The sequence below is a fragment of the Portunus trituberculatus genome, chromosome 46 (assembly GCF_017591435.1).
Source record: "Portunus trituberculatus isolate SZX2019 chromosome 46, ASM1759143v1, whole genome shotgun sequence".
Lineage (NCBI taxonomy): Eukaryota > Metazoa > Arthropoda > Malacostraca > Decapoda > Portunidae > Portunus > Portunus trituberculatus.
In genome coordinates this window covers 9,179,058-9,206,557 of record NC_059300.1, presented here as the reverse complement: position 1 = coordinate 9,206,557, position 27,500 = coordinate 9,179,058, and the positions used below count along the sequence as shown (strand labels likewise).

Sequence of the window (27,500 nt, the reverse complement as noted above, 5' to 3'; positions counted from 1 at the left end):
GTCTAATCATATCCAAAAATCGTGGTAAAGGTGTGTCTCGTTACTGAAGAGGTTAAAGGATCTGTTGAGTGAACTGTTACAATTCGCTACAGCCAGTTCTTCCTTTAGTGCTTTCGTCTCTTGCATCAGCTCCCCATACTTCTCGTCGGCCTCCATCAGAGCCTTTTTCTTCTCAGCTTCTCATTGTTTTATTTGTAAGGACATGGAGATCGCTCTTTTATTTGTAAGGACATGGATGTCGCTGTTTCATTTGTAAGGATGTGGAGTTCGCTGTTTTATTTGTAAGGAGTTGGAGGTCAAGTTTTGTTTTTTGTTTTCTCTTAATAACAATGTATAGTACAATCCATGTTTATATCAGTGCACACTTCAGGAGCAAAGGTTTGCTTTCCTTTATCCACAACTTCTCGTCTTCGTGACGCTCTTCACATTTGCCATTTCCGTAATAAAACGAAGTAGGAATGATAAGCTCGATACACACACACACACACACACACACACACACACACACACACACACACACACTATGAATCCTATGGAGACAGTTGAAAGCAGTAGCTTCTGCCCGTGGTCACACTGGTGCACCATCATGCACTAGTATAACCCGTCTGCTCGTCTCTGCGCTAGTTGGTCTATTATGCTGTTGCTGACAGCACTGAACTAGTAATGTGACAGCTTGGGTTGATCAGGTATTGTTCGTAAGAATTTGTCGAGCTTAATTTTAAATCTTTCAAGACTCTGTTTTTGTGAGTCACGCAGGCTTCTGTGCATTAAAAAGGAGTGGTCTTCTTATCGCAAAGGCATTTGTTTTTAGTGTCTTGATTCTCATATTTGCTTTTGTGTGTACTTTTTAATGTATCAAAGGCCACTGCGTCTTTGATGGATGCCAAATCGTATATTTATGTTATTGGGCACTTTTCCGGTCAGTATTTTTTAGATGTACAGAATAGCATATCTTTCTCTTCGCCTTTCGAATGAGTAGAGATTGAGCTCTAGTCTAGATATTGGACTGCAGTTATCCTACTGGTGAACGATCGTTGAATTGCTTCTAGTGACTGCTTCTCTCCGATTCTTCATGGGTTCCACAGCTGACAGCAATACTCTAGTAAGGATGTGACGAGAGATTTGTATAGCGTCACCATTGGAAGACTTTTTCGTGTCCGTGAAATACGAAGGCTCGAGCCAGCCTGACTTCGTGCATTCTTTACCACATTATGTATATGTTGGCTAAAGTCTCCGTCACAGCTGAGGATGATTCTTAGGTCTCTTAAATAATCCTACTTGTCTATCTGGGAACCTTCAGGTGCTGTATGTATGCGTATTCATCTTTGATTCCTTTAGGCCTATAGGACATGTGTTCAAGTTTGTTGTTATGAAACGACATGTTGTTTTCCTCTGCCCACAGGCCACAGGTAAAGTTATGAAGATCAGTTTGTAATTTTTCAGTATCAGATGTTGAAGTAACTTCCTTTAAACCAGCCTCTCACCATTCACTACTCCCGTCACTACCACTCGTCTTTTCATCACACTCCTGAGAGTAAATGAATGAATGAAGGAGGGAATAAAAGTATAAGCGAGTAAATTTTTCAGTCCCTTTCTATCTGCTGGAGTAAAAAGAAAAACTAGTTAATTAGAATTATCATGTGTCCAGACGTTTGGGACGCTGTAGAATCCCCATAATGCGCCCAGATCTCAATGTAGCTCGTTTATCACCCACTTTTTTTCATCTTTGATTTTATCAACTGTAACATTAAGGCTATAGTAAGTAAGATTTCCACCCTCAACACAAACATACTCAACACACATACTCTCGCTTTCTCACGCTCACTCTAACTTTGTAGCCCTCGTCCGTGTCCCTCTGAGTGTACAAAAAGATATATCATGTCCCCAGTATATTTTTGTCATCTTAAACGAAATATGAGGGCTGAGGGAGGCGAGGGCTTGCGGTATATATCATTTTTTGTTAGAGCGAGGCGGTCTCCAGGGGCGCGCCTCTTGAGTAGTGACGGGGATGGCGAGGGGAAGGGTAATGCGAGGAGGGCACAGAGGGACGGAGGGAGGGAGGTGGATAAGACTGAGAATACGTTTTTGAGAGAGAGAGAGAGAGAGAGAGAGAGAGAGAGAGAGAGAGAGAGAGAGAGAGAGAGAGAGAGAGAGAGAGAGAGAGAGAGAGAGAGAGAGAGAGAGAGAGAGAGAGAGAGAGAGAGAGAGAGAGAGAGAGAGAGAGACTGACCTAAGGACTAACTATGTAATTCATTGATTATTTGATGATTATTCACTGACAGACAGACGTGACAGGAATGAAAGTATACAGACAGATGGACAGGTGGAGAAATAGAGAGGAAGATGAAGGGACAGACAGATAGACGGGCACAGGAAGATGGACTGACAGACAGAGAAGTGAAGCAGTAAGATAGACAGACAGGAAGACTGGAACAACGACAGGCAGACCCCTCCTTCCCTCCTTCCCTCTTCCCCCCTCTCCTCCGACACAGGCCGAAACCCTCATGCTGGCTGGCTGGCTGGCTGGTTGGCCGTAGATCCCTTCTTAATAGGATTCGCCATTCTGAAGACCAACCACCCAATTGGAGATATAAATAGCATTGCCGGGAAGTCTATAGATCATCCTGACTCGCTTTCCTTTTACGTCGACACTTCCATTCCTCTCCTTCATCTCCTCCGGCCATTCAGAGCTCATGTGTGATATTACGTAACGCATATCCCCGCTGAGACCTCACCGTAACGAGCTCTTCCCTTGTAACTGTTGTCCTTGATTGTGTTTGTAAAAATCCTCTCCCGTCAATAGAATTATACGTAAATGACTTCCCTTTCATGGCGCAGTCATATAACATCAAACTATTATGTATAAGCCAGTGAATTTAAGCTGCGGGAAAAAGAATGAACGAACACATATAACAGAATAGCCTTTTACTCTATTTTCCAGCCCCGTAAATCTGTCAGAATCGACACTGTAATGCGTGGTAGTATTAGAAGCGTAAATACAGCATTACACGTGCAGGAGAGAGCTGGGAAAACTCGCAATAAATAACACCCCTTAACGAAATGGTAACTAAGGAGATTTACTGTCGTTCCTCCAACAACAGGAGGCCCGTATTCAGAAATACACTGCTCTCTCACCAAGAATATTTTTTAAGACTCAAGATAAAAAAAAAAAAATGATGTTGTCGAGTATTTCCCTGTTAGCACGTATTGTAAAAATCTGTTTATACTTCACTCTGATAAAAACACCCTTAAAGACGTCTTCCACTATCCTTTTCAATGTAGTCAAGTTGCGGCGCAGAAGTGTTTCAGAATACCTCTCTACAGCGGCATGAGGCAAAGGAACGCATTACAAAGGCTACCAATGAAGTAGCCAGAGCAAAATAGGCCGGGCCGGAAAGGAGAAGGTAGGATGAGGTGAAGCAGTGCAGCCGGCGGTGATTAATTACTCGTCAGGGAGGACCCAACCAGGCGCCCCCGGCATGGTGAGGGAGGCGTGGAAGGTGACAGGATGACGCGGGACCCAGAGCTGCCTAAGGGTAGAAGGGTGTATAGTAGTAGGCCGTGGAAAATAGGGTGAAGACATAGGGGACGTTGGTGGCATGTGGTAAAGCTAGTAAACTGAGGTGGAAGGTTTGGGATGAGAGGAAGATGAAAGGGTCAGGAAATACGGAAGGAGAGGTGATTAAAATGTGTGGTGGATAGAAAGATGATTTAGAGGCGTTGGTAAGACGAGAATGGAAGATAGTTAAGCCGATAAAGTAATGCGAAGGAGTTGCTACATTTTGCTGGATAGAAGAATGATTTACACTCGTTGGAGAAACAAGGACAAAAAATTACTGAACGAATTAAGAAACACGGAAGAAGAGTCCATCCAAGTACGTAGATATTAGGAGCAACTTAGAAAAAAATAAACGAAACAAAGGCTAGAATTAATTGAACAGATAAAGAAATGCAGGAGAAGAATACTAAATAAAAATGAGGGAATAGAAAGATGGATTAAGAGAGACAACAAGTGACAAGGATAAAAAAAAAAGAAGTTGAAGGGATAAAGAAGGAACACGGAAGAAGACCTGATAAAGTGGATAAATAGCACAGAAGACATAGAAACAGTGGATCAGAGGTATATTGGATAGAAAACACGGTAGACTTGATTGAAGGGGTAAATAGGATGAAAATGTAGCGAAAATAAGTTGACCTAAAGAAAATGAAAACAACCACACTGAACGAACACAAAAATCGGACTAAATAAGCTGAAATAAGAGAAATTTTAGGGAGACAAAGTGAACAAATCAAGAAATAAACAAAATTAATAAATACGCAACAATGAATAGAGGATGACAAAGAGAGAGAGAGAGAGAGAGAGAGAGAGAGAGAGAGAGAGAGAGAGAGAGAGAGAGAGAGAGATTACAGTACTATATGTTTAAAAAGAAAGAGGTAAGTAGAGAAGAGGAGGGAAGGAAGACGAGAGCATATGAGTGAGAGACGAGAAGAATGGTGAGGAAGAAAGAGATGGCATTAGCTTAAGCGAAAGAAGAAGAAGAGGAGGAGGAGGAGGAGGAGGAGGAGGAGGAAGAGAGTCGCTGGTAAGAGATATGCTGCACCCGGAGGAGGAAGTAGAGGATGAGCAAATGGAGGAGGATAAGCTAATGGAAGTAAAGGGAGAAACAAATAAACATGATAAAAGAAAACGAGGAAGAAAAGAAAGTTTAAGAAAAGTGAAGGAAAAGTGTTAAGAGAAAACCCCAATAAAATTAAGGAAAAGGCAAAGAAAACGAGAAAGAAAAGAAAAGTATAAAGAAAGTAAGAGAGAGAGGGAGAGAGAGAGAGAGAGAGAGAGAGAGAGAGAGAGAGAGAGAAGGGGGGAATAGCAGTCAGGATGGCGCCCGTTATAATGGGAGAAGTCAGTCAGTCAGTCTCTCTCTCTCTCTCTCTCTCTCTCTCTCTCTCTCTCTCTCTCTCTCTCTCTCTCGGATAGTGGGCACTCCAGGTAATAACGTAATCCCTCCCAAGCCACTTAATTCTTATGCTTTCCCTCCGTGTTTACTTTGATTATTCATAAATATTTGAAATTCATATATTATTTTCCTTTCCTTTCCACTTACCTGGCTACCTTACCTCCTCCTCCTCCTCCTCCTCCTCCTCCTCCTCCTCCTTGTTTTTACCTCTTCCCCTTTCCCTCTTCTAGTTTTTTTCCCCTTTTTTTCCTATTTTTCTATTTTTCTTCTTTTCTGCTCTTGGCTTACTCTTTTTTCATTTCTTCCTCCTCCTTCACCACCACTACTACCACCTTCACCTCCACATCCACCACCATCACCACCACCACCACCACCACCATCATCACCTCTACCTCCACCTTCACGACCTCCTCTTCCACTTCCACCTCCACTTTCACCTCCACCTATACCTCCCCTCCTCCTCCTCCTTCTCCTTCTCCTCCTCCTCCTCCCCCTCCTCCTCCTCCTGCTCCTCCTCCTGCTCCTCCTCCTCCTCCTCTTCCTCCTTCTCATTTCCCTTGCTCCTTGTTATCATTTTTCTGTTAGTATGTAAACTTGCATTATGAAAAAAAAAATGATAATAATAAGCTAAACTGAGACGGGATTGGATGAGGCGAGGCAGGACGGATGGGTTTACATGGGACGATGTGTGTGAGAGAGAGAGAGAGAGAGAGAGAGAGAGAGAGAGAGAGAGAGAGAGAGAGAGAGAGAGAGAGAGAGAGAGAGAGAGAGAGAGAGAGAGAGAGAGAGAGAGAGAGAGAGAGAGAGATCTACGTATATACTTACATACACTAAGAAACAAAAATGCAGAGAACCATGACTTGAATTTGCTAAGTATCCACAGAACCACAACTGGAAGGAATAGGTAGGCAGGGAGGGCCAGAGGGACGAGTGGGGAATGATGGGGAAAAGGTGGAGAGGAAAAGGATGAAAAAGGGATATGGGAATGGAGAAGAGCAGGATGGGGGAGGGACAGAATGGTAAAGAGGGAAAAAGAGGATGAATCAGAGGTGAGGAAATGGATAATGGAAGGAAGAATGGTGGAAGAAATATGAGGCGTGCTTAAAGGACAAGGTTTATTTCTACTTTTTGTTATTGTTTCATGTGCTTTTTATACAGAAAACTGAAGAGGAGGAAGAGGAGGTGGTGGTGGTGGTGGTGGTGGTAGTGGTGGTGGTAGAGAGGGAGATTAGTAAGGAGACCAATTATGTAAGGAGTTTAATCTCCAAGTATTTGTGAGTATCTTGAGCAGTCTCTTGTTGATTGTCCCTTTAGTCTGCTCGTAAATCTCTCTCTCTCTCTCTCTCTCTCTCTCTCTCTCTCTCTCTCTCTCTCTCTCTCTCTCTCTCTCTCTCTCTCTCTCTCTCTCTCTCTCTCTCTCTCTCTCATTTCGTTTTTTTTTTCTAACAGCGAATTAGATAAAGCAAACAGTCACCGTCTATTGTGTCTTTTCCTCCCATGCTTTACTGACGTTGCATCTTATTCCTTCACTAAATCCTGCTTGTGGTATTTATATTCCATAGTGTCAAGGCGGCAGGCAAGAGTGACTGACGCGCCCCCTCTCCCGCTCAGCCGCGTGTTCGGGAGTGGGGTGGTGGAAGAGGAGAAAAACGCCGGTATTTTGGTTGGCATTTTTGTACAGCGACAGCAAACGTCAACACAAAGCAAAGTAACACGTGACACCCTTTCTCTCTCTCTCTCTCTCTCTCTCTCTCTCTCTCTCTCTCTCTCTCTCTCTCTCTCTCTCTCTCTCTCTCTCTCTCTCTCTCTCTCTCTCTCTCTCTCTCTCTCTCTCTCTCTCTCTCTCTCTCTCTCTCTCTCTCTCTCTCTCTCTCTCTCTCTCTCTCTCTCTCTCTCTCTCTCTCTCTCTCTCTCTCTCTCTCAGTACGCCATTATTGCAAGACCATCAGTAATCCCTTAAAGCAAGTGTGAAATGAGAAAAGAGAGAGAGAGTCTGTCGCATTATCAGGCCGAGCATTCATGTGGAAGCGGTTCAGATGTAATGCAGGTGAGAGATTCATTGTGTGTGTGTGTGGGGGGGGGGGGCATCGATAGGAGAAGTGAAGGGGCCGTTGCTGTACGATGGTAGAAGTATATAGAATTCAGGGATTGGGGAAAAGTCCAACTCATTGAGAAAAAGTTACTGTATCCACTTCAATAACGAGTTAATTTTGAAGTTTTGTGAGGCGGAATTGATAGAGATTGTAGTATAGATGTTGAATTAATGGGGGAGTTGGAGTCTTAGAAACAATGCAAGTGAAAAACGAAGAGATGGAGGACGTGATAGGCTGGCGACAAACGTAACCTAAAGTACTCTTAATCCGTAGCACCATCACAACGTTCTCTTATCTTAGGAATTGTAGTATGGATGTTGAATTAATGGGGGAGTTGGAGTCTTAGATCATTGCAAGTGAAAAACGAAGAGATTAGATGAAATGATAGGCTGGCGATAAGCATAACAAACACAAAGTACTCATAATCCGTAGCACCATCACAACGTTCTCCTATCCCCTCCCTCCCTTCCACCCTTCTGAGTTCATCCCATTTTCTGTCTCATTTCCTTGGGGGTAAACAACAGGACTTTTACTCCTTAGACGACTCACACCCTCCCCTCCCCTACACACCTCCCCTCTTTTACTGAACTTGCGACAAACATCTCTGGCCATTTGATCCCAACGAAGCAGTCTTTTATTTCAAACTTTTCGTCCCAATTCCTCGTTTATTTGCCGGTGCAGGAACCAGAAGGACTGAAACAGGGATCTGACAGCATGTGTGATCAGAGAGAGAGAGGGAGGACGTAGCTCGTGGAGGGTGAAGTGGCAGGGTGAGCGAGGAGCGGCAGTGACGGGTGAGCGGAGGAACAGTTGGGGTTCCACCAGGGAGAGGACGCTGACCTGGGCCGTGGAATGAGGCTAAAAGCAGGAATACCGAAGTGAAGGAAATGCACACAGGAAGTTTAGAGACACCAGGGACTGAATGGGTTGGACGAGGAGGAGGAGGAGGAGGAGGAGGAGGAAAAGGGAAATCACGGCAAAGAAATAAAAAAAATGATAGCACGTCGTATGAGGTTAGGAAGAAAGAAATTGGAAGAAAGAGAGAGAGAGACAGAGAGAGAGAGAGAGAGAGAGAGAGAGAGAGAGAGAGAGAGAGAGAGAGAGAGAGAGAGAGAGAGAGAATAGAATGATGGGAGAAAGAGAAGGCATAGCAAAAGGCAGAAAAATAAAAAATACGATAAGACGTCATATTGGGAATGATATAAGGGAAAGAGATAGGAAAAGAGAGAGAGAGAGAGAGACGGGTAGAGAAAAGAGAGGAGTAAAGAGTGAGTCAAGCGTACCCAACCTAACCTAACGTCTTCAAAACAAAAGTGCATCAAGGGAGGTTTAAATAATGTTATCATCCATGAAACGTCTTTATCATTAGAGGTTAACTACCCGACCTACTGCCTTTGAAGAGAGAGAGAGAGAGAGAGAGAGAGAGAGAGAGAGAGAGAGAGAGAGAGAGTGTTAAATTTGTCATACGCTGTCAGGAAGAAATAGAGAAAATATACAAATAAAAGTCGTCAGTTCGATGTGGTTTGAAAAATGAACACGAATTGAAAAAAATAAAAGACATGAAACGAGAGAGAACATAATTGACAAGGAAAATCTCTCTCTCTCTCTCTCTCTCTCTCTCTCTCTCTCTCTCTCTCTCTCTCTCTCTCTCTCTCTCTCTCTCTCTCTCTCTCTCTCTCTCTCTCTCTCTCTCTCTCTCTCTCTCTCTCTCTCTCTCTCTCTCTCTCTCTCTCTCACCCTAATGCTTTAAAATTTTCACATGTCCGCGAGGGGTTCACCTGCATTTACCTGAGTGAGTTTTTGACACCAACGAATATACATATTGGAAACTTAACCTACACCAGCAGCTGTGTCCGGCCTCACCTGAGCTCACATGAGGCAGGGGCGTGTGGAAAGGTGAAAGAAAGTGCTGGGAAAGAGGTCAAAGAGGGAGGGACGGAATGGAAGGGAAGGATAGAGAGAAGGAAAGGTCTGGACGTGAAAGTGAATGGAGAAGGTGGAGAGGAGAGGAAAGACGTGGAAAAGAGCAAAGGAGGAAGTGAAAATAGAGAAGAGGAGATAGAGAAAGAAATGAAATAGGAATAATAGAGAAGTGAGGTACAGAGAGGGAAAAAAAGAGGGAGGAGAGGTAAAATCCAGAGAAAAAGAGAACAGAAATTGGATAAAGAGAAGGAAGAGAAGGAAGAAGGAAGCAGATGGAAGAAACAAGGAAGATAAAGAGTGATCAGAAAGGGAGAAAAGGAGAGAGTTAGGACGGGGTAGGAGAGAGAAGAGGAGGACAGACAGGGGGAAGAAATAGTGGTGTGTCAGGGAGGTGGAGGAGGAGGGGAAGAGATGAGGGGAAAAAGAGAAATTGTTAACCTCAAGAGTCAATGCCCTTTGTTGAAATCAGTATTGTGAGGAAGCTGTTTTTGTTGGCGGGTCCTTGTGGCGCTGTAATTGAATAGAAACCCAGAAATAATAGTAATAGTAAAGGAAAATAGTTGTAGTAGCTGTGGTAGTAGCAGTAGTAGTAGCAGTGTTAGTAGTAGTAGTAGTAGTAGTAGTAGTAGTAGTAGTAGTAGTAGCAATAATTGTAGTAGTGATAGTATGAGTGGTAGTAGTAGTAATAGTTATAGTAGTAGAATTAGTAGTGACAGTAGTAGTAGTAGTAGTAGCAGTAGCAGTAGCAGTGTAGTAATAATAATAGTAACAGTAGCAGTAGTAGGTATGTAACATTTTTATCTTCCTTCACCTGTCTTCTTTTATCTCCCTTTCTTTTCTTTTTTTTTTCTTATCTCACTCACCATCGTCCTATCTGGAACTCTCTCACACCTTTTTCTCTCACCTATTTCTTGACCCTTCTATTCCCAACACTCCCTTATTATTTTATCTCTCTTTCGCTCACCTTATCTCACTCCTCTCGCCTCCATGCTCTGATCTTTAACGTTAACCTTTCCGATACTTCTTTCTCTCCTCACCTGTCCCACTCATGCTTACTTTTCTTTGACATCTTCACACCTAACTTTCTACTGTCATTGTACTCTCTCGTCGTGTTTCTTTCACTTACTGACTACCATTTTTCTAGACTGTACTTCTCTCTCTCTCTCTCTCTCTCTCTCTCTCTCTCTCTCTCTCTCTCTCTCTCTCTCTCTCTCTCTCTCTCTCTCTCTCTCTCTCTCTCTCTCTCTCTCTCTCTCTCTCTCTCTCTCTCTCTCTCTCTCTCTCTCTCTCTCTCTCTCTCTCTCTCTCTCTCTCTCTCTCTCTCTCTCTCTCTCTCTCTCTCTCTCTCTCTCTCTCTCTCTCTGATTTTGCTTCGTCTCTTAGTGCGCCAAAATAAACGCTTTGCTCTCCTCGCGGCGGAAAGTGTTTAGTTCAAGTTTAGATCCTGAGTCGTGAAGATCTGCTCCGGAAATGTCTTTGGCTGCCCACGGGATATCTCTCTCTCTCTCTCTCTCTCTCTCTCTCTCTCTCTCTCTCTCTCTCTCTCTCTCTCTCTCTCTCTCTCTCTCTCTCTCTCTCTCTCTCTCTCTCTCTCTCTCTCTCTCTCTCTCTCTCTCTCTCTCTCTCTCTCTCTCTCTCTCTCTCTCTCTCTCTCTCTCTCTCTCTCTCTCTCTCTCTCTCTCTCTCTCTCTCTCTCTCTCTCTCTCTCTCTCTCTCTCTCTCTCTCTCTCTCTCTCTCTCTCTCTCTCTCTCTCTCTCTCTCTCTCTCTCTCTCTCTCTCTCTCTCTCTCTCTCTCTCTCTCTCTCTCTCTCTCTCTCTCTCTCTCTCTCTCTCTCTCTCTCTCTCTCTCTCTCTCTCTCTCTCTCTCTCTCTCTCTCTCTCTCTCTCTCTCTCTCTCTCTCTCTCTCTCTCTCTCTCTCTCTCTCTCTCTCTCTCTCTCTCTCTCTCTCTCTCTCTCTCTCTCTCTCTCTCTCTCTCTCTCTCTCTCTCTCTCTCTCTCTCTCTCTCTCTCTCTCTCTCTCTCTCTCTCTCTCTCTCTCTCTCTCTCTCTCTCTCTCTCTCTCTCTCTCTCTCTCTCTCTCTCTCTCTCTCTCTCTCTCTCTCTCTCTCTCTCTCTCTCTCTCTCTCTCTCTCTCTCTCTCTCTCTCTCTCTCTCTCTCTCTCTCTCTCTCTCTCTCTCTCTCTCTCTCTCTCTCTCTCTCTCTCTCTCTCTCTCTCTCTCTCTCTCTCTCTCTCTCTCTCTCTCTCTCTCTCTCTCTCTCTCTCTCTCTCTCTCTCATTTTGCTTCGTCTCTTAGTGCGCCAAAATAAACGCTTTGCTCTCCTCGCGGCGGAAAGTGTTTAGTTCAAGTTTAGATCCTGAGTCGTGAAGATCTGCTCCGGAAATGTCTTTGGCTGCCCACGGGATCTCTCTCTCTCTCTCTCTCTCTCTCTCTCTCTCTCTCTGGAATGGTGTTTTTTTTTGTATCTTTACTCCCCGAATGGCCAGCAGTTTGCCTTGTATATAGTGTGCGTTTATTTTGCCTGCTTCCTGTTGGCTTGTTTTGTTTTCCTGCTAATCTCGTTTACTGGGCGTCTTTCGTTTGTCTGGCTGATATGAAATGCACCTTTCTTCTCAAGTTTGTTCAGTTAGTCGTTCTTCATCGCATTGCATTATATCGTTCCGGAAATCCCGATAGCGAGAGAGAGAGAGAGAGAGAGAGAGAGAGTTCTTCCGTATAAACAAAGGTAAAAAATGAAACGGGATAAGTATTAATAAAGCAACGGAGGATAAAAAAAAAGCAAAAAGGAAGTTCTTAATCCTCCTTCAGTACCAATACAAGTCTTCATATTTATTCTGCTTACTATTTGGTGATTTTATACAGCTTCAGAAACCTACATGGGGATTAAAATGGTGAAGACTCTGGGGTATTCAACTTCTGACCTCCGTAGATCCTTCCTAATGTAAATAAAATCGTCAAATCACGACAATAACTCAAGGTGAAAATGCGTCCCAGTATTGAAGGTGTTAACTCATACTTTTGGTCAACTACTTTTCGAGCATCGGGATGAAATATAAATGTGAGCAACGTGTAAAATTCTTCCGCTGTGCCCATGTGTTGTGTTTTATTTGTATATCTGGTTTGTATTTTGTTCGCCGGGAGGGGATTGGGGAGGGAGGAAGGATGGCAAGCCTGGACGAAGGGAGAAAAATAATGCCAAATAAATGAAAAATGGTGTTTGTGTTTATTATATGTGGCTGTATGTATGTATCTCTCTCTCTCTCTCTCTCTCTCTCTCTCTCTCTCTCTCTCTCTCTCTCTCTCTCTCTCTCTCTCTCTCTCTCTCTCTCTCTCTCTCTCTCTCTCTCTCTCTCTCTCTCTCTCTCTCTCTCTCTCTCTCTCTCTCTCTCTCTCTCTCTCTCTCTCTCTCTTCTCTCTTCTTCTTCTTCTTCTTCTTCTTCTTCTTCTTCTTCTTCTTCATCTTCCTTCTTCCTTCTTCTACACTATATGTCTTCTTCTTCTTCTTTTTACCTCCCTTACCCCCAACACATCCATATCTTCATGTATAACCAGTGGAGGGAAGAAATGGAGATGTTTACGGTGTTTATTGGATGGAGACAGAAATGAGAGGGATCTTTGTGAATATGTGAAGTAGAGAGAGAGAGAGAGAGAGAGAAGAAGAAGAAGAGAAGAGAGAGAGAGAGAGAGAGAGAGAGAGAGAGATACTCGATTACCAGAAACAAATAAGGGATACGTGTGTGTTGTTTTGAACGTGTCAGGTAACCAATAGAAAGATATTTGGCTGGAAGTAAATTAGAGAGAGAGAGAGAGAGAGAGAGAGAGAGAGAGAGAGAGAGAGAGAGAGAGAGAGAGAAAATGTATTTGGAGATAGTGATGGTGGCGATAGTGGTGATGGTGGTGGTGGTGGTGGTGGTGGTGGTGAAATGTCTTATGGTATTGACAAAAATAAATTAAAAACAATAGAAAAGAACATATTTGACCAAAAGAGAACTGGAAAAAAACATGTATTGTCGTTGTTGGTGGTGGTGGTGATGGTGGTGAAGGTTCTGGTGCATACGACACAAAGCACCAATAAAGGACGATAAAGGACCATCTTAGGATCTTTGAGGACAAGTGCAGGAGAATCAATGGGTGGAGTATTGTGTGAAGACTGCAGATTGGTGAGACGGTGGTGAATTTAGTTATGAGCAGTGGTGATGGTGATTGTGAGGGCACGAGAGAGAGAGAGAGAGAGAGAGAGAGAGAGAGAGAGAGAGAGAGAGAGAGAGAGAGAGAGAGAGAGTTGATTGATAGAGAGATTGATTATTTTATTGATATAAGGCGCCGCAGCAACGAGGTTACGTGGCGCCGCTTGGGAGAAAGAGAGAGAGAGAGAGAGAGAGAGAGAGAGAGAGAATCCAAAGGTCGTCTCCCATCACAGCACTGCCTCTCATCCCAGCTGGATTTTTCCATTAAGATTCTTTTCCGAGAGAAACTTAAATTGAAAACCAGGAATTTTTCTTCACCATCGCCATCTTGAGGGGGAGTCCACGGGGAAAAATGTATGGAGTGGAACCTTATGTTTGTGCTAAGGTGGGAATCCAAACCTTTGTTGGCCTCGCCCTCTCAACAAACTCTATTTTCCTCGCTCCTCCTCCGTGAGTGTGTGTGCGCTCAGGGGCAGGAAGGATGGGAGAAGTGAATATAAGAAAGGGAAGGAAGAGCAGAAGAGGAAAAGATAAAGGGAGTTCGGTGGGAGTTGAAGAAAAGAAATCAAGAGTCAGGAAGGATGGGAGAAGTGAATAAAAGACAGCGAAGGAAGGTATGTGTAAGATGAGGGCAGAGATGAAATAGACGGATACTTAGGAAACATTTTTAAAACATCAAAAAGTCGAGAGCAAAGAAGAAAATAAAGGGAAAGAGAAAAAGGTGGAAACATAATGTACACAAACTGAAGGAGGGATAAATAAAAAAGGAGCAATTTTATATATTTCTTTATTACGAGTGTAAAGAAAAATAGACTAGTAACAAAAAACGATAATATTATGTAAAAAGAAAGAATAGCAGAGGAATTAAATAAAGGAAGAATGGAGATTTTAGTTAAAGAATTAGTGTATGATGAGAGCCTAAACAAAAATGTATGTTCTTGATGTGACAAATAAAGCAAACACTGGAGAGGGAATAAAGCAAAGAGGAAATAAAGGACAAGAAGAGTATGAGGAAGAAAAAGCGAACAAAAATAAGATATGATAAAAGGATGTAGGGAGCAGGTAAAGAAATGGCATAATACGAAAGGAAAGACGGAAGTGTGGCAAAGAAAAAGGAAGAAAAAATATATGGAGGGAGAGGGGAGAGCAGGAAGTGAGGGAAGAAAACAAGAAAGGAACAGGAAGCAGGTGAAAAAATACTACAAAGCGAGAGAAAAGAACAAGAAATAGGGATGGTGGTAAAGAAAAGGAACAAGAAAAAGAGAAGAGAAAGGGAAGGGAGAAAGAGAATGGGTAAGAGGAAGGAAGATGAAGGATTAAAGGTGGAAAGATGATAGATAAGAAGTGGAAGTAAAATGCCGCAGTTCAGTGTAGAAACATTTTTTTTTTAATAGTATTTTGTGCTGCATTTTTTTCTTTTGTGAGAGGAGAAAAACTTTGAAGAATCATTATGGCAAATATTTTCCTTTCTCAGGTAAGAAAGTAAAGAAGACGCACCAGATGAGGCAGGTAACCAAGAAAGGTAAGCCAGGTGAGTTGAGATGAGACCACCTTGAAAATCTCTCTCTCTCTCTCTCTCTCTCTCTCTCTCTCTCTCTCTCTCTCTCTCTCTCTCTCTCTCTCTCTCTCTCTCTCTCTCTCTCTCTCTCTCTCTCTCTCTCTCTCTCTCTCTCTCTCTCTCTCTCTCTCTCTCTCTCTCTCTCTCTCCACATAAAGGCTAAATATGAAGCAACAAAATTTTAATCCCATGTTGAGGCACCGAAGAGTCCTCCACCACCACCACCAACACCACCACCACAGGGAGGAGCCGTGAGTGGGGCGTCGCGTGATCTTCCTTCCCAGCTGTTGATCCTCGAGTGTCTTAATTAGCTGTACCTGGTTCGATCGCAGGTGTTGACAGTTTAAGGATGAAGCTGCAGGTAGAGGAGGTCGTGAGGAGAAACGAAGAGGAGGAGAGAGGAATGCTGGCGGTGAAGTGGAGAGAGAGAGAGAGAGAGAGAGAGAGAGAGAGAGAGAGAGAGAGAGAGAGAGAGAGAGAGAGAGAGAATACCATTGGTGGAGGAAGGAATTTAAGTGGTTAGAGAGAAGGGGAGAGAAAGATTAATTGAGGAAGGAGGAAAGAGAAAAGAGCAGTGGCGAAGAAAGAGGAGGAGGAGGAGGAGGAGGAGAGAGGGTGAGGTCGTGCCGGGACTGAAAGGAAGAGAACAAGCGATAACAGGAAGGAAGGTCACAAAGATAAGCCTCTCAGATCAAGACAGGCCTAAGACAAGCTGGTGAATTTTTCCTTTCATTTTCAAACGAACCACGCACGAAATTCTTGTGGAGTTATGTACGTTTACTCTTTATCTGTCTGTCTGTCTGTCTGTCTGTTTGCTTGTCTGTCTGTCTGTCTATCTCTCTGTCTGTCTGTGTTTGTGTCTGTCTGACTTGCACATACGTTCATTCGCTCTGAAGTAATATAAAATTCCTGTCCAGGCATTTCAAAAAATCTTCCTGTTTGCGCTAAGAATATGCTGATCGTTTACCAGAAGTCCTAACTTTGATCTCACTCCTTCATCTCATCATCCAACATCTTATCCGCTCACTTTTTTCTTTCTTTTTCTCCGCTAAACATTCACCTTCTCTTTTTTTTTCTCTCTCTTTCTCTCTCATCGGCATATTTCTCTTCCCAGTTTTCGTTCTTCTTCAATTACTTTTTTTTATTTCCTTCCTTCTCATCATTCTCTTACTAAGCATTCAACTTCCTTGTTTTCCTTTCTTTTGGATTTTTCTCTTTTCCCAGTTTTCGTTCATCTCCAATTATCTTCATCTTTTTTTTTAGTTCATTCTCTCTCTCTCTCTCTCTCTCTCTCTCTCTCTCTCTCTCTTGCGAAAAATTCAGTCTCCCATTTCTCATTTCTCTTTTATTTCTTCCTTCCTTTCTCATTCTTCCTACTTCTATTACTTCTTTCTACTATACAGTTTATTCCATCTCTTTGTCCCTCTCTATCTTTATTCAGTTTCCCTCCCTTTCTATTTTCCTGCTAAACATTAATTCTCCCTCCTCTCTTTCTCTCTTTCTTCCTGACACTCACGTTCCTTCTCTTACCAGGCATTCGTTCGTTTCCACATAACTTTTTCCTCTCACTTGCTTCAGTCACCCCTCTCATCCCTCTTACAAGGTATTCCTCCTCTCCCTGCATTCCTTCCCTTCCCAGGTATTCGCTCCTCCACAGATACCTTTTGCCCTCACCTGGTGCCTTTCTTTTCCCTTTATAGCGCTTTCTTCGTCCGTTTGTTTCCTCGCAGAAGCTTCAGTTTTTGTTTTTTGCTCTCTCTGTGTGTTATCTTTTTTATATGTTTAATTTCTTTCACCCATCCCATCCCCTTCTCGATTTCCTTCAGCCAAATTTTTCCCTATAAAAGCTTTCCTTACTCTATAGTTCTCTTCCCTTTACCCACATCTCTCCTACAGTACCTTCCATTCCCATTCCCAATCATCTAATTCTCGTCCCTACATTGCACCGTCCCCTTTGCCATTTCCCCTTTTTTCCTCCCCTTCCTCCATCCAGACAGCTTCTCCTCACCCATGCACTCTCCTCCGCCCACTGGCCTCAACGCAAACACTGGCCCTCCTCACATTTCGCAGCGCCTCGTGAAGAACAAACATTGGAAAGTATTCATTCGATCTTTCTCTCTTTTGGGGAATAGCATCGTTTTGAATGTGCGCAAGGGAGAAAGATACCTAGAGAAAAAAGAGATAGAGTGAGCTTGAAAAAGGCATGAAAAAAAAAGTATTTATTCTGTTTCACTGAATGCTGAAGGTAGAACAATAGTGTGTGTGTGTATGTGTGTGTGTGTGTGGGTGTGTGTGTGTGTGTGTGTGTGTGTGTGGGGGGTGTGTGTGTGTGTGTGTGTGTGTGTGTGTGTGTGTGTGTGTGTGTGTGTGTGTGTGTGTGTGTGTGTGGGTGGGTGGTTGGTTGGTCAGATGTGTGGGTGTGTTTAAGCAGCTGGTGGCTTTCCTTCCACCTCAATGAATGTGCCGCTTCTTTAAAGTTTATTCAGGTGAAGAGTGCTGTAGGCGGTGTGATGACCCGCTGCGAGGAGGAGGAGGAGGAGGAGGAGGAGGAGCAGGGGAAAGACAAGGTGTAGTCTAGTAGTGGGAGGAGGAAGGAATGGGACGGAGGCGCTGAGGTGTTTTGATGAAGGAACAGAGCCACGGGCGTGTGCTGGAGGCGTGTAAGGCAGATGAGAAAATCGTTGTAGGAACCTTGCGATCCAGAAGGAACATACTCAAAGGTGTATTTTTCTCAGAGAGAGAGAGAGAGAGAGAGAGAGAGATCTGACGTGAGTGTTTTTTTACCCTTTGTTTTCGTCACTAATTTCGCCGCTCGTTGGTTATCCACGTGGTAATCTTCCTCCCTCGTTTGCGGCAAAGAGACTCCATCCCCACGAACCTTCTGCACTTCAGCCTCCCACTCGCCCACTTTCCCACTCGTCCACTTTCCCACGGTGCCTCCCTTCCTTCCCCTTCCAATCATCACCTCTCTTCCTTTCCCAATTTATGTTTTTTTTTTACGTTTCCATTTTTTTCTCCTCCTCTCTCTTTTTTCCGTTGTCCTTTTCTCTTCTTCTCCTTTACTTTGTTCCCTTCACATCAATTAGCTTTTCTCTTTCCCTTCTTACTTTTGTGCTTCTTTTTCTTGCCTTTGTTCCCTATCCTTCCTTCCTTCCTTTTTCCTTCCTTCTCTTTCCTTTATACGTCTTCACTTTCGCTCCCTCCCTTCAGCTTTTCTTCTCTTTTCATTTCCCTTTATTTCTTTAACCTAAGCTGTCACGTCCTTCCTCTGCCTTCCCTGCGTCCATTTTCCTCCACTCATCTTTCTTTTTTTCTCTTCTTTCCTCACTTCACTTCCTATCCCTTCCCATTTTCTTTTTTTCTTCTCCCTTATTACGTTTCCCAGGCTGCTGCGTCTTTCCTTTCGCCAGTTTTCGTCTCCTATTTCCTCCTTTCCTTCCCTCCATATTCCTTCTCCTCCCTAATCTTCCCTTACTGCGTTTCTGCTGCTATGTTTTTTCCTCTCTCCGGCTTCCCCCCTCTCCCTCTCCCTCTTCGCCTTTCCTCCCCTTTCCAATCATCACCCCCTCACCGCTTCGCCCTTCTACATGCTCCATTCTTCCCATAATAACCCGCCGCATCAGTTCACAGCGTACATCCGAGGCCTCGTGATCTACCAGCTGCCGATGCCTCCGCGTGGTTACAAACACGACATCCTCTTTACCTGCGTTCCTCATGCATCCTTGATTTACATATCGCTTTGAATTCATCGTCCACTGCGCTCGCTCCTCACATTAACGAATAGATACATAGATAAATTCATGTTCGGTATCCACGGTCGTTACAAAAGCAAGGACGTAAAAAGGACCGCGATGTTTTGTCACGATGCAACGAGGCTTTCAAACGATGTATATGATGCGAGGAACTAAAGGGAGAAGTTACGCGTGTGTAGCAACCAGGAAACATGGGCTGGGCGGGAAAGCGTGGGCGGCAGGTGAAGTTATAATGGTAATTGTGTGAAAATAAGGACGGTGGCGGGATGACGAAGTGAGTTAAGATTGGAAAGCCGAAGCCTGCTGGGGAGAAGGAAAAGATGAAGCAGGCGAGATGAGGTGGCGACGGAGGTTTGATAGGAAGAATGCGTGTGATGTGAAGATACTCAGGTAGTTATGTAGTTACGAGGAATGGTCAGATGCGGAAGGAAGGATACAGGGCAGAGAAGAGTGGAAGGGATAAGACAGTACAGTGACACCCATGACTCGGATAGGCACAAACACAGAGAAAGTACATAATATCAGCAAAATGAGAGAGGAAAACAGGGCACAGAAAAAAAATGTAGAAATAGATTTGCAGCAGAGAAATGACAGAGAGTGCTAATGGAAGAAATCAAGAGACAAAAGAGGAATATAGAATACAAAGGGAGAAGGAATATGAGCAAAGGCAGCATACTCACAAAGGGAAGGTGGAGGACAAGAGAGATTTACAGACAGTACGCACAGAGGGAAGGCGGAGACAGGGGAACAACAAAGGAAGGATGCTGCTTAAGGACAGGAAAAAAAAAAGCCGGGAACACAAACGCACTAATTAATTTTCTTTGGTGATAAGCGCAAAACAACAATAGTGGCTCGCGGAACATCAAAACACCGCTGTGGCTTTGAAGTCATTGGGAACCGTCGCAACATTTATTTCTCGGCTCTTGGATGATAAAAAAAAAAATATAAAAAAAACCGCAGTTCAATAGGTGGCATCAAGGGAAAGAATAGAATATATATATATATATATATATATATATATATATATATATATATATATATATATATATATATATATATATATATATATGAGAGAGAGAGAGAGAGAGAGAGTCAGTCCATACTAGTTCATGAAAAAATATAGTGCTGGATTTCTCTTTGATCATTTATATTTCTGTGCCTACCCCACCTCTCTCTCTCTCTCTCTCTCTCTCTCTCTCTCTCTCTCTCTCTCTCTCTCTCTCTCTCTCTCTCTCTCTCTCTCTCTCTCTCTCTCTCGGTCACTTTGCTTCCCTAGGTGGGCCAAAAACACTATCGGTGCGAGCATTATTATCCATACGCGTTGTGATGACCCGCATCTGGACCTCTGTTATGCATGTTCCGTTTTTCATTTCAGCAGGACAAACGCAAACAAATATCCTGTTTTTTATTTTCATTTATGTTTGAGCACCACATATCTGTATACGCGTTCCTCCCTTTTCGTTTTGGCTGAATACGAAACTTCACCAGTTGTTCACATACAGTTTAAATTTTTTACACCACCGCTTCTAATTACGGCATAGAGGCAGGAACGTATTCACAACTGTCTCTGCGTCTGTTGTTACTACCACTTCACTGCGACACGATACAATGAGCAGCACCAGAAGCAATGCGTGATGTCTCTATAAGCATCTACATGAAAACTAGTGGTGAAAAGAATACGTTTTGCAATTTCTTTCAAGTTCAAAGATTGGATTTCGCCATAAAACAAGTAAAGATGTCCCAGACTGATTGGTAATTGGGGAAAGGTGTACCAAGTGGCAGTCGAAGGGTTGATTAATGATAGTCGAGGTTATTAGGATTTTCGAGAGCGTTTTTTCAAATGATAGGATTCAAGATGCTTATCCTCTGGTTTTGGTTAATCTCTGTGGCTCTTTCTTTATGGGTTGTCACCTCAGTTGGCTTGTTTTCATTCTTTATAGTTGCTGTAGGCCTGTAAACTTCATCAATAAGAAAATTTAATGGTTCCACTCATAATTTTATAATGATTTTGCTCTGTCAATAGGACAAAACATTCACTAGAACTCCATTAATCATTTTTTTCTGGCCTTTGAAAGTAGTTATGTTGGAGCATGTAAGAAAAAGAGCCTTAGTCTAGTCTGTGGTGTTGATTATATGTCTCGGGTAGAGGCGTTCATTTCGGATTCTAAGGTGATGGTGAAGTGAAGCTGGTGAAGAGTAAGGATGAAAACACCAAAAGAAAAAGAGAGAGCGAAAGGCAAAACGAAGCCATTAGAGTCGTGAAAGAACTTGCTTCTTACATGCTTGGAAATGGCAGTTGAAATTTCAGTTGTAAAGGAAGCTGACGAGTTTGAGTGAAGGAAAAATATAAAGTGTGAAGAATCCATTTTGATGACCTTGAATGCTTGAGAATGCATTAGCCTGCTCCCCGCGTCATTCCGGCAGCCTGAGTGAAGGAGAGTGTGGGGAAGGAAAGGTCCTGAGGGGCACGTCTGGTGCCTTTAAAAAATCATGGGAATAAAAGGTAGAAGCGCTAGAAAAGAGAGAAGCAGGGCGGCACTGGGAAGGCTGATGCTTTTTATGGAGGGAACGCTGAGGAGAGAGAGAGAGAGAGAGAGAGAGAGAGAGAGAGAGAGAGAGAGAGAGAGAGAGAGAAAGAGAAAGAGGGTGGGGGGCTGAAGTGAGGGACAGGAGGAGCTTTGCTATGCCGAGAAGAATAGAGGAAGTTCCTGCTTCTTTAGAGAGTCTCGTGTCACACACAGATTTTGCGCCTGAGTAATTTGCATAAGTAAATGGATGACAGAATTAAGTTTGGAGCTTCGTATCTATCTCTAAGAACTTCTCATTCCGAAATACTTGTTTTTCATTCATTCGTAATTCAGTTATTATTTACTCGTCTGATTACTTATTCATTAAATGTTGCTGCAAAAATAATAAAATAGATAAATGAATAAAATTTGTCTAGACAGGCACATAATTACAACGTACTTACAAGAAATATCATAAGCGTGTAAGATTATCAGAATTTAAAAGTAATTGACGCAGAATATGTATCATCAATTTTGCAAATAACATTGCTTCATTTGCATGGCTTTATTGGATCAGTGTGCCCCCGTGGGAGCTGAATGGAGCGTTGCCATTTTTATTTACTTATTTAATTTTTCGAAGAAGGCTGAGCTGCTCCGTAGTCGATGCAGAGAACACTAAAGAATATTTTAAAATTTCATAAGAGCTGCGGGAGAATGTTTGGTGCGAAGATGCAGGTTAATACAGGCGTCACCAGAAGGAAAACCTACTCACACAGAATTATCCTCATGAAAATAGCCTGCTTCTTATTCCAAACCAATCCAATAATGATATGTACGAGTATCGGAGGAGCAGCATCTGAGTATTCAAGGTAGAGTCTGGAAGTCTATGATGCAAAGATGCCGGTGCGATACGCGGCGACTTGCTTGGTCTTCATACCTACCACTGTTTCCTTCATCTTCGATTTGTCTTCCATCAAAACTTCCGATTTCTGGTGTAGATGTGGCGCGTTGGAAGAAGATAAATTCTCTCTCTCTCTCTCTCTCTCTCTCTCTCTCTCTCTCTCTCTCTCTCTCTCTCTCTCTCTCTCTCTCTCTCTCTCTCTCTCTCTCTCTCTCTCTCTCTCTCTCTCTCTCTCTCTCTCTCTCTCTCTCTCTCTCTCTCTCTCTCTCTCTCTCTCTCTCTCTCTCTCTCTCTCTCTCTCTCTCTCTCTCTCTCTCTTGTTACTCCACATTATTCGAGTTGATTGAAGCTGGATTTAAATTAGACAGCATGCATGATATTAATTGTGAACAGCTGTAACCCTCGAGGACCAGAGGAGATGTGGATCTGATATTGTTAACACGTAACGCAAATTTCCCTCCACTCCGTCCACTTAGCCATGTAGTTAACTCTGCCAATTTGCTGTAAGTTTTCGTCGTCACCGTCATCGTTTTGAAAGTTTCCAGGTTTCCATGAGTCGGTCTGTCAGGTGATGATACCTTGCCAAATTGCATTGTTGTGTCTTGTTTGTTGAATTTATTGCTTTCTAGATTCTTCACCAGACCCATCTTCTTTTTATGTTAAATGGATTTTTTTTTTCTTTTTAGTATAATTGTTGCTTTTTTCGTTCAACTTCTTCACCATTTATCTCCCTCCAGTTAAGAAATAATCATGATGTTACATTTAGTTGTTCTTTTTCTCCTCCTCTTTCTGGTTAAGATGCTCATTACACTCCCTTTGCTCTTGTCCTTTACTTCTTTTCTCCCCTCTTCAAAGTGTTCGCCATGCTTCACAGAATCACTCACTTTTTTTCTCCGCCTTCAGTAGTTCTTAAATATTTGTCGCTCTTCCCTCAGCTGGTTTCTTCCGTCGCTCGTCATCCGGTCGTTCTCATCCTGTCCTTACGCTTATCCCACACTGTCATTCTCTTTCTTCGTAGTTCAAAATACTCATCGTTTTTCCATCAGTCGGTTTCACACTTCTCTTCCTTGTATTATTCTTATTTCATCAAGTCGTTTTCACACTGCGCCTCCACTTGTCCCACTCAACACTTTCCCTGTCCTCGCCGCCCTGATGCCCCCAGTCCCTATAGCAGGTCAAGCAGGTTAAACCTCCACTCTCCTGAAACATAAGGCAACTGCATCGGCTGTGTTATTGCAGCGGGTAATCGATAAACAGATGTGTTGGCTAAGTATCGGCTTCCCAAGGTTCGCATCTGTGCCAAATTGGGTCTACAGATTGGCACGCAGCGGCACTGGCAAACTAACCGTCGCTGCACTTTAAACTGTTGAAGGAGGAAGGTGGCAGGAAGAAAAACTACCACGAGACCAGTAATGATAAAGTGTTAGGTTAAAACTGAATGGACATTTAACTACGAACGCTCGGAAAGGAAAGGAAAAAAAAAAAGCTAACCAGCGAAGCATTTTATCCGGTTTAGGGAGGAAGGTAAGCGGAGAACACAAATTACCAATGAGAGACCTGAGAATGTTAGGTTAAGACTGAAATTAATAACAACTTCAGACGTTCAGTAAGGTAGTTTGAGTTCACATTCGCATCACGGAGACTAGACAATGGTGACAGTTAAAGCAGTTTACACTCTCCCTCTATCTGCAAACCGTGACGCATCGTTCACGCCTTTCACTTTATCACACTCGTAAAAAAAGAAAGGAAAAATAGATTTGGGTAGCTGGTCTATACCTCCACCATTTTCCAATACAACTTTTACCCTACATTGAAAATAGGATTCAACAATGGGAAAAAAAAGCGAAAACAAACTCGACCCACTCTTTTATAAACAAGTAACCCGACGCCTCGAGTTCTTCCCTTACAGTTTTGTTCATAAATGCTATTCAGAAACATCTATTTTGCGTTTTGTTTTTTTATATTCTTTGATAACTTTTTTCACTTAACAGATGGACATATAGTTTACTTTTCCTTGTGTATCTTGTTGAATATGGAACAGGCTTAGAGGGGAGTGCCGAACGGGATTAGAGAGAGAGAGAGAGAGAGAGAGAGAGAGAGAGAGAGAGAGAGAGAGAGAGAGAGAGAGAGAGAGAGAGAGAGAGAGAGAGAGAGAGAGAGAGAGAGCAGAGACAGAGACAGAGACAGAGACAGACAGACAGACAGATAGATAGACGCACGCACACACAGAAAGACGGACACAGTGACAGATACAAACAGACAGAAAAAAAAAATGAGCTAACGCCAAAAGATATATTAGAAACTTTTAAAGAAGAAAAACGATGCGAAAATGAGAACAAAGTATTTTACGGATGATTACAAGAAACCGGAATAAAAAGAACACAACATATATTAATTACGAAACGAGTAAGAGATATGAAGGAATTACCTGAAGGAAGAAGGAAAAATCAAAGCTCAGTAGTCAAAGATAGAAAAGGATTAAATGAGGAATGAAAACGAGAAGCAGAAGGAGAACGAAAATTGAAAGGGATGGAAGGGAAAAGTAAGATAAGGGAAGATTTAAGAGGAAAGGAAGCGAGATGAAGCACAAAGAGGAATGAAGCAAAGGGACAACGAAACAGGAACAAAGAAGTGCTGGGTTTAATGAGGCTGAGGAAGGATGAGAACCAAGTGGAGAGAGAGAGAGAGAGAGAGAGAGAGAGAGAGAGAGAAGTGAGAGAGAGAGAGAGAGAGAGAGAGAGAGAGAGAGAGAGAGAGAGAGAGAGAGAGAGAGAGAGAGAGAGAGAGAGAGAGAGAGAGAGAGAGAGAGAGAGAGAGAGAGAGAGAGAGAGAGGAGAGAGGAGAAAGGAGAGAGTTGCTGTTAATCGCGCCTACTCACCTATTCACTCTCTCATGCACACTCTTCCATATCATCCATCGACACAAACCCCACGAGGTAATATTGTAACATTCATTACTCACTCTGCAGTTCAAGGAGAGACTGAACGCGTATGTCCATTCTTCCATTTTCTGCCTCATTTGTCTTATAACCACATAAAACAAAAAACAACAGTAATATAAGCAACTTTATGCATAGCGGTGCATAAACTCATCTCTTTTAAACACCTCTTCCTTCTCCTTCTCCTCCTCCTTCTCTCCTCCTCCTCCTCCTCCTCCTCCTCCTCCTCATGCTTTCTTATTCCAGCCTCCCGTCGTCGTCTCAAAAGGCAGGTGGTTTTTCAAGTTGTTCATTTCACATTCTAGGAACTTACTTTCGCCCTTTTTTCACTTTTAATAGCCTGTTGAAGCCAGGGTCGGATGGGAAAAGTTTAAAGTCCTGAGTAATTTTTCCCCCTTCTTTAATCTCAAAAGCTCGGTGGTGAATGTGTCTCGCGCCTCGTGTAGATTGTGTATGTTGATGGCTATGTTGAGTTAATGTGGTGTCTTTTAAACGAAAATTGGATACCTCTAATGGCTCGTAAAGTCTCTGCTGGGCAAGTCTAGTCTCTCTCTCTCTCTCTCTCTCTCTCTCTCTCTCTCTCTCTCTCTCTCTCTCTCTCTCTCTCTCTCTCTCTCTCTCTCTCTCTCTCTCTCTCTCTCTCTCTCTCTCTCTCTCTCTCTCTCTCTCTCTCTCTCTCTCTCTCTCTCTCTCTCTCTCTCTCTCTCTCTCTCTCTCTCTCTCTCTCTCTCTCTCTCTCTCTCTCTCTCTCTCTCTCTCTCTCTCTCTCTCTCTCTCTCTCTCTCTCTCTCTCTCTCTCTCTCTCTCTCTCTCTCTCTCTCTCTCTCTCTCTCTCTCTCTCTCTCCCATCTTGATGCTCCGAATTCCCTGCTCACGGTTCGTATGTTGATGAATGTCTCTCACGTAACTTAGTAGCGACGCGACACACACACACACACACACACACACACACACACTGGAAGTACAAACCTTTGTTATTATGGATGTGTGAGAGGGTACAATGTGTGTGTGTGTGTGTGTGTGTGTGTGTGTGTGTGTGTGTGTGTGTGTGTGTGTGTGTGTGTGTGTGAAGAGGTATTCACGGTAGGCCTGGATTTACATGAGTGGTCTAAAAGCACGTAGTCTTGCACTGAACATTTAAAAAAAGATAATGTCCCGTCCTTTTTGAGTGCACCGACGAAGCATTGCTGGGGCAGAAGTCTGTGCTGGCCGGGGTCCCTGTGTGGCGTGTGTTGTGTGGTCTTGGTGTGTGTTGCTGCTGGTGTGGTGTTGTGTAGTGTTGCCTTGGTGTCTATTGGTGCTACGAGTAATGTTGTGAGTGGTGTTGGTGTGTTATGTGGTCTTGGTGCATGCTGCTGCTGGTGTGGTGTTGTGTGTAGAGTGTGACCTTAGTGTGTATTGGTGCTACGAGTAATGTTGTGTGGTGCTGCTGGTGTGGTGAAGTAGAGTGTGGTGTTTGTGCTGATGTTGTGAATGAGTTTAGTGTGTTGTGTGGTCCTCATGTGTGTTGCTCCATCTGCTACTGCTGTGTGTGTGTGTGTGTGTGTGTGTGTGTGTGTGTGTGTCAGTCGTGCTATTGCTGGCCAAAGCATGGATGTGTGATCTAGGTTACGTGTTATCATGTTGGTTATTTTGTGTGCTTTTTTTTTTTTTTTTTTACAACACGGCCATGAAAGTCTTGCGAGGTCAAACACATCATCCTAGCTTGACCTAACTCAACATAATGTAACTTAACCATTCTGAATCATGTATAAGACTATAATTCTTCTTTCAACTATACAATAAAATCAGATTGTGTATAATGCTAAAACAAACCAAGCTTTTATTCATCATCTTCCAATTTTTATTTTATTCAGTCTTGTTATCTAGTGTAACCTCATTTTGATTAGATGTGATACTTGTGTGAAAGATACTCAGGCTCATAGGTGTCTGCCTGCGGTGTACCGTTCTTAAAGCAACAACACAGGTGATGATGGTCGTGGTGGTGGTGTATTAATGCAAATATTAATAGAAGGGGCGAAAGTGGTGCAGCAGAAGTAATGGTTTTCATAATAGAGGTTCTTGTCTGCTATGTATATGATGGTGGTGGTGGTAGTATTAGTTGTGATGGTTGTAGTGATGGTAATAATGGTAATAATGCTTGTAGTAATATATTGGATAGTGTTGGTAGTAGTAGGAATAATAGTAAAGAGTAGTAGTAGTATGTAGTAGTAGAAGTAGTAGTAGTAGTAGAAGTGGGGGTGGTGATGGTAATGGTAGTAGTAATGAAAAAATGAAAAGAAATAATAGCAGCAATAACAATCGTAGTAATAGTAGTAGTAGTAGTAGTAGAAGTAGCAGTAGTAGTCGTACTAGTAGTAGTAGTAGTAGTAGCAGTAGTACTCATAGTAGTAGTAGTAGTAGTAGTAGTAGTAGTAGTAGTAGTAGAGGCACTACTGCTACCAGCACCACCAGTAACAGCAGTAACAACAACCACCACAACAACAAAAGCAATAACAACAGCAACAATAGTAGCAGTAGAGGTAGTAGCTGTTGCTGTTTGTTGTTTTGTTGTAAAGAAAGTTGCAGCAATAATTGTACATGTTGTTTTCTTTTATGTCATGATATATAATAAAGAAACCTTTCATAGTGTGTGTGTGTGTGTGTGTGTGTGTGTGTGTGTGTGTGTGTGTGTGTGTGTGTGT

General features: G+C 43.0%; 2 protein-coding genes across 3 annotated transcripts in view; one reads left to right on the top strand and one right to left on the bottom strand.

The window, feature by feature from the left end:
* The window catches only part of LOC123519705 (uncharacterized protein DDB_G0271670-like), a gene marked incomplete at its 5' end in the record, with an annotated part of 152,057 nt that overhangs the window by 105,567 nt on the left and 18,990 nt on the right, over nt 1-27,500 (top strand). The gene's annotated exons all lie outside the window — the stretch shown is intronic.
* Nucleotides 1-27,500, bottom strand: part of LOC123519875 (Kv channel-interacting protein 1-like) — a 194,641-nt gene that overhangs the window by 165,975 nt on the left and 1,166 nt on the right. The gene's annotated exons all lie outside the window — the stretch shown is intronic.